The 14,448-nt window shown below is 46.9% G+C and overlaps 1 pseudogene; it reads right to left on the reverse strand.

The window, feature by feature from the left end:
- Positions 1-4,867: 4,867 nt before the first annotated feature.
- The window catches only part of LOC124021726, a 129,571-nt pseudogene continuing 119,990 nt past the window's right edge, over positions 4,868-14,448 (reverse strand).

The raw sequence follows: 14,448 nt of genomic DNA on the forward strand, positions 1-14,448 counted from the left end.
AGGTAGAGAACGAGGAGGAGGAGGAGGAGAAGGAGGAGGAGAAGGAGGAGGAGGAAGGAGAAGGAGGAGGAGAAGGAGGAGGAGGAGGAGGAGGAGGAGGAGGAGGAGGAGGAGGGAGGGGAGGAGGAGGGAGAGGAGGAGAAGAGAAGGGAGTAGGAGGAGGGAGGAGGAGGAGAAGGAGGGGAGGAAGAGGCAGAGAACGAGGAGGAGGAGGGAGGAGGAGGAGGGAGGAGGAAGAGAAGGGGAGGAGGAAGAGGTAGAGAACGAGGAGGAGGAGGAGGAGGAGGAGGAGGAGGAGGAGGGAGGAGGGAGGGAGGAGGAGGAGAAGGAGGAGGAGGAGGAGAAGGAGGGGGAGGGAGGGAGGAGAAGGAGTAAGTAAAGGAGATGGATAGAAGAGGAAGAGGAGGAGAAGGAGTAAGTTGAGATGGATAGAGGAGGAAGAGGGGAGGAGAAGGAGTAAGTAAAGGAGATGGATAGAAGAGGAAGAGGAGGAGAAGGGAGTAAGTAAAGGAGATGGATAGAGGAGGAGGAGGAGGAGGAGGGAGGAGGAGGAGGAGGGAGGAGGAGGAGGGAGGAGGAGGAGGAGGGGAGGGAGGAAGAGAAGGAGGAGGAAGAGGTAGAGAATGAGGAGGAGGAGGAGGAGGAGGAGGGAGGGAGGAGGAGGAGGAGGGAGGAGGAGGAGGAGGAGGAGAAGGAGAGGGGAGAGGGAGGAGGAGGAGAAGGGAGGGGAGGAGGAGGAGAAGGAGTAAGTAAAGGAGATGGATAGAAGAGGAAGAGGAGGAGAAGGATGGTCAGGAGATGGATAGAGGAGGAAGAGGGAGGAGAAGGAGTAAGTAAAGGAGATGATAGAAGAGGAAGAGGGAGGAGAAGGAGCAAGTAAAGGAGATGGATAGAGGAGGAAGAGGAGGAGAAGGTAAGTAAAGGAGATGGATAGAAGAGAAAGAGGAGGATCAGAATGAGTAAGTAAAGGAGATGGATAGAAGAGGAAGAGGAGGATGAGAAGGAGTAAGTAAAGGAGATGAATAGAAGAGGAAGAGGAGGATGAGAAGGAGTAAGTAAAGGAGATGAATAGAAAATGAAGATGAAGAGACATTGACCACATATCAGCACGTCAACACAGTTCACACTTCTGAACAAGCATCCGGGATGTATTCAGACAGCAGATATAAACACATGGAGAGATGAAGGAAGAGAGATGATAGAGAGATGGGTCTGTGGATGCATGTGCTGTGGGCTTGGATACTTTTACTGTGGGCTTAGACACCTCATGTACGGTAAATGATGTGTGTTTGGCAGGTTGATAGACAGCCTTTCACTTTCAGGTCTGACTAAACCACAGCTGTAATCCCTCCCCATCAATACACTATCTCCCTGCCGAGCTGTGTCAATGTATTGTGTCTCTCTGACTGTGTGTGTGTGTGTGTGTGTGTGTGTGTGTGTGTGTGTGTGTGTGTGTGTGTGTGTGTGTGTGTGTGTGTGTGTGTGTGTGTGTGTGTGTGTGTGTGTGTGTGCATTTATACATCGTATGATTGACACCTGTGTTATTTACTTCTGACTGGACTGCAGGAGATACTGCAAGACATGGTGAAACACTGTGTATCACCACATCGTCATGGAGACTATTGTCCTCCACTCCTCCCTGTCCTCCACTCACTCCCTGTCCTCCACTCCTCCCTGTCCTCCCTCCTCCTCCTGTCCTCCACTCCTCCCTGTCCTCTCCCTGTCCTCCTCCTACCTGTCCTCCACTCCTCCCTGTCCTCCCCTCCTCCCCTGTCCTTCCTCCCCTGTCCTCCACTCCTCCCCTGTCCTCCACTCCTCCCTGTCCTCCCCTCCTCCCTGTCCTCCCTCCCTCCCCTGTCCTCCCCTCCTCCTCCCCTCCCCTCCTCCCTGTCCTCCACTCCTCCCTGTCCTCCCCTCCTCCCTGTCCTCCACCTCCCTGTCCTCCCCTCCTCCCTGTCCTCCACTCCTCCCCTGTCCTCCCCTCCTCCCTGTCCTCCCCTCCTCTCTGTCCCCTCCCCTCCTCCCTGTCCTCCCTCCTCCCCTATCCTCCCTCCTCCGTGTCCTCCACTCCTTCCCTGTCCTCCCCTCCTCCCTGTCCTCCCCTCCTCCCTGTCCTCCCCTCCTCCCTGTCCTCCACTCCTCCCTGTCCTCCACTCCTCCCTATCCTCCCTCCTCCCTGTCCTCCCCTGGGGTTCTTTACACAAAGTATCAAATTCCACCAATAGGGCTTTAACAGGGGCCTGTAAAAGGGTCTCCATGACAGCTGGATATATCATGACCCTAAACCATGGAGAGTTATACACCACTGTCCCTACGCCACATATAAAACAAGACTAGCGTCCCCCTACATGGCAGGGGAGATGATTAAACCAACCTTGGGTTGTTATAGTTCCAGGCTGAGAGAGGGGGGCTCAAAGGGATTTCAACCGGGTGGCATTTTAAAGGAAAATTCTAGCATTTAGAAGAGAGCAGGTGGGAATGGATGAGGGACTTCTGAGGGTGCGCCTCTGTGGAAGGTCAGAGGCTGTCAAAAACACGTATCCTTCTGGAATGTGTTTTACCTTCGTAGCTGACGTGGTACTTTATTTATCTGGAATGTGTTTTACCTTCGTAGCTGACGTGGTACTTTATTTATCTGGAATGTGTTTTACCTTCGTAGCTGACGTGGTACTATTTATCTGGGATGTGTTTTACCTTCGTAGCTGACGTGATACTTTATTTATCTGGAATGTGTTTTACCTTCGTAGCTGACGTGGTACTTTATTTATCTGAATGTGTTTTACCTTTCGTAGCTGATGGTACTTTATTTATCTGGAATGTGTTTACCTTCGTAGCGGAGGATACTTTATTTATCTGGAACATGTTTTACCTTCATAGCTGGCGTGGTACTTTACAATCTGGAATGTGTTTTTACATTCAGCTGACGTGGTACTTTATTTATCTGGAATGTGTTTTACCTTTCGTAGCTGACGTGGTACTTTATTTATCTGGAATGTGTTTTACTCCGATCAGCTCCCGTGGTACTTTATTAATCTGGAATGTGTTTTTACGTTGGACGTGGTACTTTATTTATCTGGAATGTGTTTTACCTTCATAGCTGACGTGCTCTTTATCTATCTCCATAAAACCACATTTGAGGCAAGTTCAGGAACATCTCCCTGATCAGTTCACATAACAGTTGGTTACGTTGTGTAGTCAGGAACATCTCCCCTGATCAGTTCCCATAACAGTTGGTTACATTGTGTAGTCAGGAACATCTCCCCTGATCAGTTCCCATAACAGTTGGTTACGCGGTGTAGTCAGGAACATCTCCTGATCAGTTCACATAACAGTTGGTTACGTTGTGTAGTCAGGAACATCTCCCTGATCAGTTCCCATAACAGTTGGTTACGTTGTGTAGTCAGGAACATCTCCCTGATCAGTTCCCATAACAGTTGGTTACGTTGTAGTCAGGAACATCTCCCTGATCAGTTCCCATAACAGTTGGTTACGTTGTGTAGTCAGGAACATCTCCCTGATCAGTTCCCATAACAGTTGGTTACGTTGTGTAGTCAGGAACAACTCAGTGGACTAACTGTACAGTACACTCTAACTCCTGAAAGTCAAACTCTCCAGACAGGATGTGACATCAGCAGACCCAAAGGGCAGGTTAGTCATTTTCATTTCTGGATACAGCTCTGCAAACTGGTCAAGATCTGGCACTGTCATGTTTTGTCTTTGATTATCATGCCTTGTCCCTGTTCTTCTCCTTCTATTCGTTTCCCTCTGCTGGTCTTATTAGGTTCTTTCCTCTTTTCTATCCTCTCTCCTCCCCTCCCTCTCTCCCGCTCCCGCTCTCTCTTCTCTCTATCGTTCATTCCTGCTCCCAGCTGTTCCCTATTCCCTAATCAATCATTTAGTCTTCCCACACCTGTTCCCGATCCTTTTCCCTGATTAGAGTCCCTATTTCTCTTGTTATTCGTTTCTGCCCTGTCGGTTCCTTGTCTAGAATTCACCGTGCTGTGTTTGTGTATCGCCCTGTCGTGTCGTGTTTTCCTCAGATGCTGCGTGGTGAGCAGGTGTCTGAGTCTGTTTGGTTCAAGTGCCTTCCCGAGGCAACCTGCTGTTCACCTGCTGTTCAAGATCGAGTCTCCAGTTTGTCCTCGTCATTTCAAGTGAAAGTTGTGTTTTTTGATTGTATTTACTTTACTGGATTAAAGACTCTGTTTTCGCCAAGTCGCTTTTGGGTCCTCTTTCACCTGCATGACAGGCACAGCCACAAATTCATAAAATCTGATTTTAAACCTAATCTTAACCTTAACCCTAACCTTACTGCTAACCCTAATGCCTAACCCTAACCTTAACCATAACCTTACTGCTAACCTAATGCCTAAACCTAACCTTAACCATAACCTTACTGCTAACCTAATGCCTAAACCTAACCTTAACCATAACCTTACTGCTAACCCTAATGCCTAAACCTAACCTAACCATAACCTTACTGCTAACCCCAATGCCTAAACCTAACCTTTAACCATAACCTTACTGCTAACCCTAATGCCTAAACCTAACCTAACCATAACCTTACTGCTAACCCTAATGCCTAAACCTAACCTTAACCATAACCTTACTGCTAACCCTAATGCCTAAAACCTAACCTTAAATTTAGACCAAGAAGCTTACATACATTTTTTGTTTTCATACATTTTTACAATACAGCCAATTTTGACTTTTGCAGCTGGCATATCTAAGGGGAAATCGCTCAGTTCTGCCTCCAGGGACAAGATTCATGACAATAAATGTCAACCTGCACCCAAAAGAACAGGTTCAGGCTAGGTGGAACATCCATGACAGCTACGTATATTGCCATGGTGATCATTCTACTTACCGTTCCAAGGCAGGTCATGGTCTTGTCCTGAGATGTCTCACACTGGCTGTCACACTCCAGACATACTGAACCATTGGTAAACTCACGCACATCTCTAAAGGAGAGAGAGAGAGAGAGAGAGAGAGAGAGAGAGAGAGAGAGAGAGAGAGAGAGAGAGAGAGAGAGAGAGAGAGAGAGAGAGAGAGAGAGAGAGAGAGAGAGAGAGAGAGAAACAGGCTTAACAGAGTCATTAGGCCTGATATAGTGACAGGCTTAGCAGTGTCAATATGTCTGATATAGTAACAGGCTTAGCAGAGTCAATAAGTCTGATATAGTAACAGGCTTAGCAGAGTCAATATGTCTGATATAGTAACAGGCTTAGCAGAGTCAATAATTATAGTCTGATAATATGTCTAGTAACAGGCTTAGCAGAGTCAATATGTCTGATATAGTAACAGGCTTAGCAGAGTCAATATGTCTGATATAGTAACAGGCTTAGCAGAGTCAATATGTCTGATATAGTAACAGGCTTAGCAGAGTCAATATGTCTGATATAGTAATAGGCTTAGCAGAGTCAATATGTCTGATATAGTAACAGGCTTAGCAGAGTCAATATGTCTGATATAGTAACAGGCTTAGCAGAGTCAATATGTCTGATATAGTAACAGGCTTAGCAGAGTCAATAATTATGTCTGATATAGTAACAGGCTTAGCAGAGTCAATATGTCTGATATAGTAACAGGCTTAGCAGAGTCAATATGTCTGATATAGTAACAGGCTTAGCAGAGTCAATATGTCTGATATAGTAACAGGCTTAGCAGAGTCAATATGTCTGATATAGTAACAGGCTTAGCAGAGTCAATATGTCTGATATAGTAACAGGCTTAGTAGAGTCAATATTATGTCTGATATAGTAACAGGCTTAGCAGAGTCAATATGTCTGATATAGTAACAGGCTTAGCAGAGTCAATAATTATGTCTGATATAGTAACAGGCTTAGCAGAGTCAATAATTATGTTTGATATAGTAACAGGCTTAGCAGAGTCAATATGTCTGATATAGTAACAGGCTTAGCAGAGTCAATAATTATGTCTGATATAGTAACAGGCTTAGCAGAGTCAATATGTCTGATATAGTAACAGGCTTAGCAGAGTCAATAATTATGTCTGATATAGTAACAGGCTTAGCAGAGTCAATATGTCTGATATAGTAACAGGCTTAGCAGCGTCAATACGTCTGATGTAGTGACAGGCTTAGCAGAGTCAATATGTCTGATATAGTAACAGGCTTAGCAGAGTCAATAATTATGTCTGATATAGTAACAGGCTTAGCAGAGTCAATATGTCTGATATAGTAACAGGCTTAGCAGAGTCAATAATTATGTCTGATATAGTAACAGGCTTAGCAGAGTCAATACGTCTGATATAGTAACAGGCTTAGCAGAGTCAATAATTATATAGTCTGATATAGTAACAGGCTTAGCAGAGTCAATATGTCTGATATAGTAACAGGCTTAGCAGAGTCAATATGTCTGATATAGTAACAGGCTTAGCAGAGTCAATATGTCTGATATAGTAACAGGCTTAGCAGTGTCAATATGTCTGATATAGTAACAGGCTTAGCAGAGTCAATAATTATGTCTGATATAGTAACAGGCTTAGCAGAGTCAATATGTCTGATATAGTAACAGGCTTAGCAGAGTCAATAATTATGTCTGATATAGTAACAGGCTTAGCAGAGTCAATATGTCTGATATAGTAACAGGCTTAGCAGAGTCAATATGTCTGATATAGTAACAGTCTGTCTGATATAGTAACAGGCTTAGCAGAGTCAATATGTCTGATATAGTAACAGGCTTAGCAGAGTCAATATGTCTGATATAGTAACAGGCTTAGCAGAGTCAATATGTCTGATATAGTAACAGGCTTACAGAGTCAATATGTCTGATATAGTAACAGGCTTAGCAGAGTCAATATGTGATGATATAGTAACAGGCTTAGCAGAGTCAATATGTCTGATATAGTCACAGGGTTTAGCAGCGTCAATCTGATGTAGTGACAGGCTTAGCAGAGTCAATATGTCTGATATAGTAACAGGCTTAGCAGAGTCAATAATTATGTCTGATATAGTAACAGGCTTAGCAGAGTCAATATGTCTGATATAGTAACAGGCTTAGCAGAGTCAATAATTATGTCTGATATAGTAACAGGCTTAGCAGAGTCAATAATTATGTCTGATATAGTAACAGGCTTAGCAGAGTCAATATATAGTAACAGGCTCAGAGTCAATATGATATAGTAACAGGCTTAGCAGAGTCAATATGTCTGATATAGTAACAGGCTTACAGAGTCAATATGTCTGATATAGTAACAGGCTTAGCAGAGTCAATAATTATGTCTGATATAGTAACAGGCTTAGCAGAGTCAATATGTCTGATATAGTAACAGGCTTAGCAGAGTCAATAATTATGTCTGATATAGTAACAGGCTTAGCAGAGTCAATATGTCTGATATAGTAACAGGCTTAGCAGAGTCAATAATTATGTCTGATATAGTAACAGGCTTAGCAGAGTCAATATGTCTGATATAGTAACAGGCTTAGCAGAGTCAATATGTCTGATATAGTAACAGGCTTAGCAGAGTCAATATGTCTGATATAGTAACAGGCTTAGCAGAGTCAATATGTCTGATATAGTAACAGGATTAGCAGAGTCAATATGTCTGATATAGTAACAGGCTTACAGAGTCAATATGTCTGATATAGTAACAGGCTTTGCAGAGTCAATAATTATGTCTGATATAGTAACAGGCTTAGCAGAGTAAACATGTGTGTGTGTGTGTGTGTGTTTCTCTAATCATATGACTGAGACACACACCCACAAAACCTAAGGCCACAATGGGAAGAGGAGTGGAGAGGAGGAGAGAATAAAGGATAGAAGAGAAGGAGGGGAGGGGGGGAGGGGAAGAGAAGAGGGGAGCAGGGGAGGAGAGGGGAGGAGGGGAAGAGATATCGACACCCCGCTGTTCGTGTCCACATCAGCACCACCATCAGATAATGCTTGAAGGATGGTGTCGGTGAATATGGGGCTGGCTGTCGATAGGCTGGCTGTCGATAGGCTGGCTGTCGATAGGCTGGCTGTCGATAGGCTGGCTGTCGATAGTATACTTTTCAGATGTGAGAGATTGTCGCTCCGACTGGGACTAAGACTCAGCAGAGTGGAGGGATACAGTACAGTACACAAACAGGTAGGCCCTACTTTCTCTCAGCAAGGAAATGCTGGGCCTATGGAAGCAGTTAGATGTGTTCAGGTCATGTTGTAACTGTCTTGCAGTCGGGGAAATGGTTTATCATGGCTCTATAATGCTACTCAACTGCTCAATTCTAAATCGACCCTAGCCCACTCCCGTATATCTGAGAAAATTGGCTAGATACTGTATAAACATTATGGGTAATGGCTTCACATTACCTTCTGATTGGCTAGGTGGTGAAAACGTCCAATCTAATCTCCTCTAGAGATCTACAGTGGGGACTAGGGAGTAGTAGGCTAGAGGTTGATTTGGAATTCAGCATGCGTGATATTTTAGAGAGTCCTGTATATCATTAGAGGGGATGTGATGAGTTGGAGAAAGGGTCAGATATGACGAGGAATCAGAATACTGTATATCATTAGAGGGGATGAGATGAGTTGGAGAAAGGGTCAGCTATGACGAGGAATCACAATACTGTATATCATTAGAGGGGATGTGATGAGTTGGAGAAAGGGTCAGATATGATGAGGAATCAGAATACTGTATATCATTAGAGGGATGAGATGAGTTGGAGAAAGGGTCAGATATGATGAGGAATCAGAATACTGTATATCATTAGAGGGGATGAGATGAGTTGGAGAAAGGGTCAGATATGATGAGGAATCAGAATACTGTATATCATTAGAGGGGATGAGATGAGTTGGAGAAAGGGTCAGATATGATGAGGAATCAGAATACTGTATATTATTAGAGGGATGTGATGATTTGGAGAAAGGATTAGATATGATGAGGAATCATGGCTGTGTCTCAGTCCCAAATAACACCATATATAGTACACTACTTTGGACCAGATCCCTATGGGCCCTGGTCTAAAATAGTGCACTATATAGGGGATAGGGTGTCATTTGGGACACATATAGTAAGTCTTTATTCTATGCCCTGTTCCAATCATCAGATCAAGCATCAGTCCAGATAAATTGCCAGTACATATAAAAATAGCATGTTCAATTGGACACAGAGCAGCGTGCCACCACACCAAAGGGCAGTGTGGCAGTAGTCCACCCTTCTCCATCCTCCATCCTCCCTCCACCTCCTTTCACCCTCCACCCTCCTCCCTCCTCCTTCCTCCCGCCCTCCTCCCTCCACCCTCCTCCCTCTCTCCGCCCTCCTCCCTCCACCCTCCTCCTTCCTCCCGCCCTCCTCCCTCCTCCATCCAACCACCTCCTCCCTCCCTCCCACCACCCTCCTCCATCCAACCACCCTCCACCCTCTTTCTTCCTTCCTCCCAACCTCCCACCTCCACCCTCCCCTCTCCACCCTCCTCTCCTCCATTTCTCTCTCCTCTTTTTTAAACTAAATTAGTTTTTTTTCTCAGGAAGCAGTTTCCAGATGAATCCTTTTGAAAAGGCTGGGTGGTGGAAGAAGGCAGTCTTTTGTTCAGAGAAAAATGGAGGAGTATCACGGAAGACAAAGGAAGGTTCCACGGCAGTTGTTCCCCGTTGAATTGAACGATCCTTTCCATTCATTCCGCTGGTTCCTTCTCGTTGGTTTTCCTTGTGCGTTGCAGTTGGTTGGGGCGTGTACGCCAAACGCACACCACTGTCTTCAGGGAGAAGGGGTGATGGGGATTAGCAGCATTTTAGCAGGAATTTGGCAGGACTGAGGCTCTTTCAGGTCGAGTGGTGCCTGCGCCAGAGGCGAACCTGACGCCACACGGCCAACTCACGAGAACAACTTTTTTAATTAAACACTTTCAAGGTTTTCTAATCCTCCTCCTTCCATTCCCCCGCGGCCACGAGAGCACAGGATTTTTTCCCTCTTTCTCCCTGTTCTTTTATTCGCTGGCCTTTCAGTGTGAGAATTAACTTGACTCTCATTTAGAAAGGCAAAGGCACAGAGATGGAGAGTTAAATAGGCCTAGTTTTTAAAACCAGAAGTCAATCAGTTTGACTACAGTCGTGGCCAAAGGTTTTGAGAATGACACAAATATTAATTTTCACAAAGTCTGCTGCCTCAGTTTGTATGATGGCAATTTGCATATACTCCAGAATGTTATGAAGAATGATCAGATGAATTTGCCATGCAAATGACCTGAATCCCCAAAAAACATTTCCACTGCGAGTGTTGACAAGGACAAGGCTGGGGATCACTCTGTCATGCTGATTGAGTTTGAATAACAGACTGGAAGCTTCAAAAGGAGGGTGGTGCTTGGACGCATTGTTCTTCCTCTGTCAACTATGGTTACCTGCAAGGAAATACGTGCCGTCATCATTGCTTTGCACAAAAAGGGCTTCACAGGCAAGGATATTGCTGCCAGTAAGATTGCACCTAAATCAACCTTTTATCGGATCATCAAGAACTTCAAGGAGAGTTGTTCAATTGTTGTGAAGAAGGCTTCAGGGCGCCCAAGAAAGTCCAGCAAGCGCCAGAACCGTCTCCTAAAGATGATTCAGCTGTGGGATCGGGGCATCACCAGTATAGAGCTTGCTCAGGAATGGCAGCAGGCAGGTGCGAGTGCATCTGCACGCACATTGAGGCGAAGACTTTTGGAGGATGGCCTAGTGTTAAGAAGGGCAGCAAAGAAGCCACTTCTCTCCAGGAAAAACATCAGGGACAGACTGATATACTGCAAAAGGTACAGGGATTGGACTGCTGAGGACTGGGGTAAAGTCATGTTATCTGATGAATCCCCTTTCTGAATGTTTGGGGCATCCGGAAAAATATTGTCCGGAGAAGACAAGGTGAGCGCTACCATCAGTCCTGTGTCATGCCAACAGTAAAGCATCCTGAGACCATTCGTGTGTGGGGTTGCTTCTCAGCCAAGGGAGTGGCTGAGAACACAGCCATGAATAAAGAATGGTACCAACTTCTCCCAACCATCCAGGAACAGTTTGATTACGAACAATGCCTTTTCCAGCATGATGGAGCACCTTGCCATAAGGCAAAAGTGATAACTATGTGTCTCAGGGAACAAAACAGATATTATGGGTCCATGGCCAGGAAACACCCCAGATCTTAATCTCATTGAGAATTTATGGTTAATCCCCAAGAGGCGGGTGGACAAACAAAAAACCCACAAATTCTGACAAACTCCAAGCATTGATTATGCAAGAATGGGCTGCCATCAGTCAGGATGTGGCCCAGAAGTTAATTGACAGCATGCCAGGGCAGATTGCAGAGGTCTTGAAAGAGAAGGGCCAACACTGCAAATACTGACTCTTTGCATCAACTTCACGTAGTTGTCAATAAAAGCCTTTGACACTTTTGAAATATTTGTAATTATACTTCAGTATTCCATAGTAACATCTGACAAAATATCTAAAGACACTGAAATTAATATTTGTGTCATTCTCAAAACTTTGGCCACGACTGTATATAGCCATTAGCTATAGGAGGGCTACAGGAGGTTATAGGAGGCTACAGGAGGGCTATAGGAGGCTACAGGAGGGCTATAGGAGGGCTACAGGAGGGCTACAGGAGGGCTATAGGAGGGCTATATGAGGGTTATCGGAGGCAACAGTAGGCTATAGGGAGGCTAGAGGAGGGCTATAGGAGGCTACAGGAGGGGTACAGGAGGCTTAGGAGGGTTATAGGAGGCTACAGTAGGCTATAGGAGGGTTATTGGAGGCTACACGAGGCTATAGGAGGGCTACAGGAGGGCTACAGGAGGCTATATGAGGGCTACAGGAGGGAAACAGTAGGGCTACAGGAGGCTATAGGAGGGCTACAGGAGGTTATAGGAGGGCTACAGGAGGCTATAGGAGGGCTACAGGAGGCTATAGGAGGGCTACAGGAGGTTATAGGAGGGCTACAGGAGGTTATAGGAGGGCTACAGGAGGCTATAGGAGGGCTACAGGAGGCTATAGGAGGGCTACAGGAGGCTACAGGAGGGCTACAGGAGGCTTAAGGAGGCTATAGGAGGGCTACGGGAGGGCTACAGGAGGTTATAGGAGACTATAGGAGGGCTACAGGAGGCTACAGGAGGGTTATAGGAGGGCTACAGCGGGCTTAAGGAGGGATATAGGAGGGCTACAAGATGCTATATGAGGTCATATGAGGTTATATGAGGCTACAGGAGGGTTATAGGAGGGCTACAGGAGGCTATAGGGGCTACAGGAGGCTACAGGAGGCTACAGGAGGGCTACAGGAGGCTTAAGGAAGCTATAGGAGGGCTACGGGAGGGCTACAGGAGGGCTACAGGAGGCTATAGGAGGTTATAGGAGGCTATAGGAGGGCTACAGGAGGCTACAGGAGGGTTATAGGAGGGCTACAGGAGGCTTTAGGAGGGCTACAAGATGCTATATGAGGTCATAGGAGGTTATATGAGGCTATAGGAGGGCTACAGGAGGCTATAGGAGGTCTACAGGAGGCTACAGGAGGGGACAGGAGGGATACAGGAGGCTACAGGAAGCTATAGGAGGTTATAGGAGGCTATAGGAGGCTATATGAGACTATAGGAGGCTATAGGAGGTTATAGGATGCTATAGGAGGCTCTATGAGGTTATAGGAGGCTATATGAGGCTATAGGAGGCTATAGGAGGTTATAGGAGGTTATAGGATGTTATAGTAGGCTATATGAGGTTATAGGAGGCTATAGGAGGCTATAAGAGGTTATATGAGGCTATATGAGGCTATATTAGGTTATAGGAGGCTATAGGAGGCTAGATGAGAATATGGGAGGTTATAGGAGGTTATAGGATGTTATAGTAGGCTATATGAGGTTATAGGAGGCTATAGGAGGCTATATGAGGTTATAGGAGGCTATAGGAGGCTATAGGAAGGACAGATTGGCAGGGTTTGCATTTTGCATGCAAGCTCAATGAAGAGCAGCTAAAGCATTGGGAGGACAACACATACTGTTGAACACACGTCTAGTACATGTCTGCAGTGCTCTGTCTGTGACGAGGTAAGCCGATCGATCAAGACGTCATGTACCACCTCCTGCCTCCAGCCTCTCCACGTGATCACAGTTCGGTTCTCACATAGGATGTTGTGTTCCAGCTGCTTTTTACCCCCCTCCTCCTCTTCATCTTCTTCAAAGTCTCAGCTGTGAGCTGTTTTTCCTGCCGACTTCAAACACCTCCTCCCACATAAAGCACACAGAGGAGAAATGTGATGGAGAAACACAGACACTGGTTCCCCCTGTGAGAACAGGCGAACCTGACACCAGACACGGGTTCCCCCTGTGAGGACAGGCTAACCTGACACCAGACACGGGTTCCCCCTGTGAGGACAGGCTAACCTGACACCAGACCCTGATTCCCCCTGTGAGGACAGGCGAACCTGACACCAGACATGGGTTCCCCCTGTGAGGACAGGCTAACCTGACACCAGACCCTGATTCCCCCTGTGGGGACAGGCTAACCTGACACCAGACCCTGATTCCCCCTGTGGGGACAGGCTAACCTGACACCAGACCCTGATTCCCCCTGTGGGGACAGGCTAACCTGACACCAGACCCTGATTCCCCCTGTGAGGACAGGCTAACCTGACACCAGACCCTGATTCCCCCTGTGAGGACAGGCTAACCTGACACCAGACCCTGATTCCCCCTGTGGGGACAGGCTAACCTGACACCAGACCCTGATTCCCCCTGTGGGGACAGGCTAACCTGACACCAGACCCTGATTCCCCCTGTGAGGACAGGCTAACCTGACACCAGACCCTGATTCCCCCTGTGGGGACAGGCTAACCTGACACCAGACCCTGATTCCCCCTGTGAGGACAGGCTAACCTGACACCAGACCCTGATTCCCCCTGTGAGGACAGGCTAACCTGACACCAGACCCTGATTCCCCCTGTGGGGACAGGCTAACCTGACACCAGACCCTGATTCCCCCTGTGAGGACAGGCTAACCTGACACCAGACCCTGATTCCCTCTGTGAGGACAGGCTAACCTGACACCAGACCCTGATTCCCCCTGTGGGGACAGGCTAACCTGACACCAGACCCTGATTCCCCCTGTGAGGACAGGCTAACCTGACACCAGACCCTGATTCCCCCTGTGAGGACAGGCTAACCTGACACCAGACCCTGATTCCCCCTGTGGGGACAGGCTAACCTGACACCAGACCCTGATTCCCCTGTGGGGACAGGCTAACCTGACACCAGACCCTGATTCCCCCTGTGAGGACAGGCTAACCTGACACCAGACCCTGATTCCCCTGTGGGGACAGGCTAACCTGACACCAGACCCTGATTCCCCTGTGGGGACAGGCTAACCTGACACCAGACCCTGATTCCCCCTGTGAGGACAGGCTAACCTGACACCAGACCCTGATTCCCCTGTGGGGACAGGCTAACCTCACACCAGACCCTGATTCCCCTGTGGGGACAGGCTAACCTGACACCAG

The sequence above is a fragment of the Oncorhynchus gorbuscha genome, unplaced genomic scaffold (genome assembly GCF_021184085.1).
Source record: "Oncorhynchus gorbuscha isolate QuinsamMale2020 ecotype Even-year unplaced genomic scaffold, OgorEven_v1.0 Un_scaffold_1184, whole genome shotgun sequence".
NCBI lineage: Eukaryota > Metazoa > Chordata > Actinopteri > Salmoniformes > Salmonidae > Oncorhynchus > Oncorhynchus gorbuscha.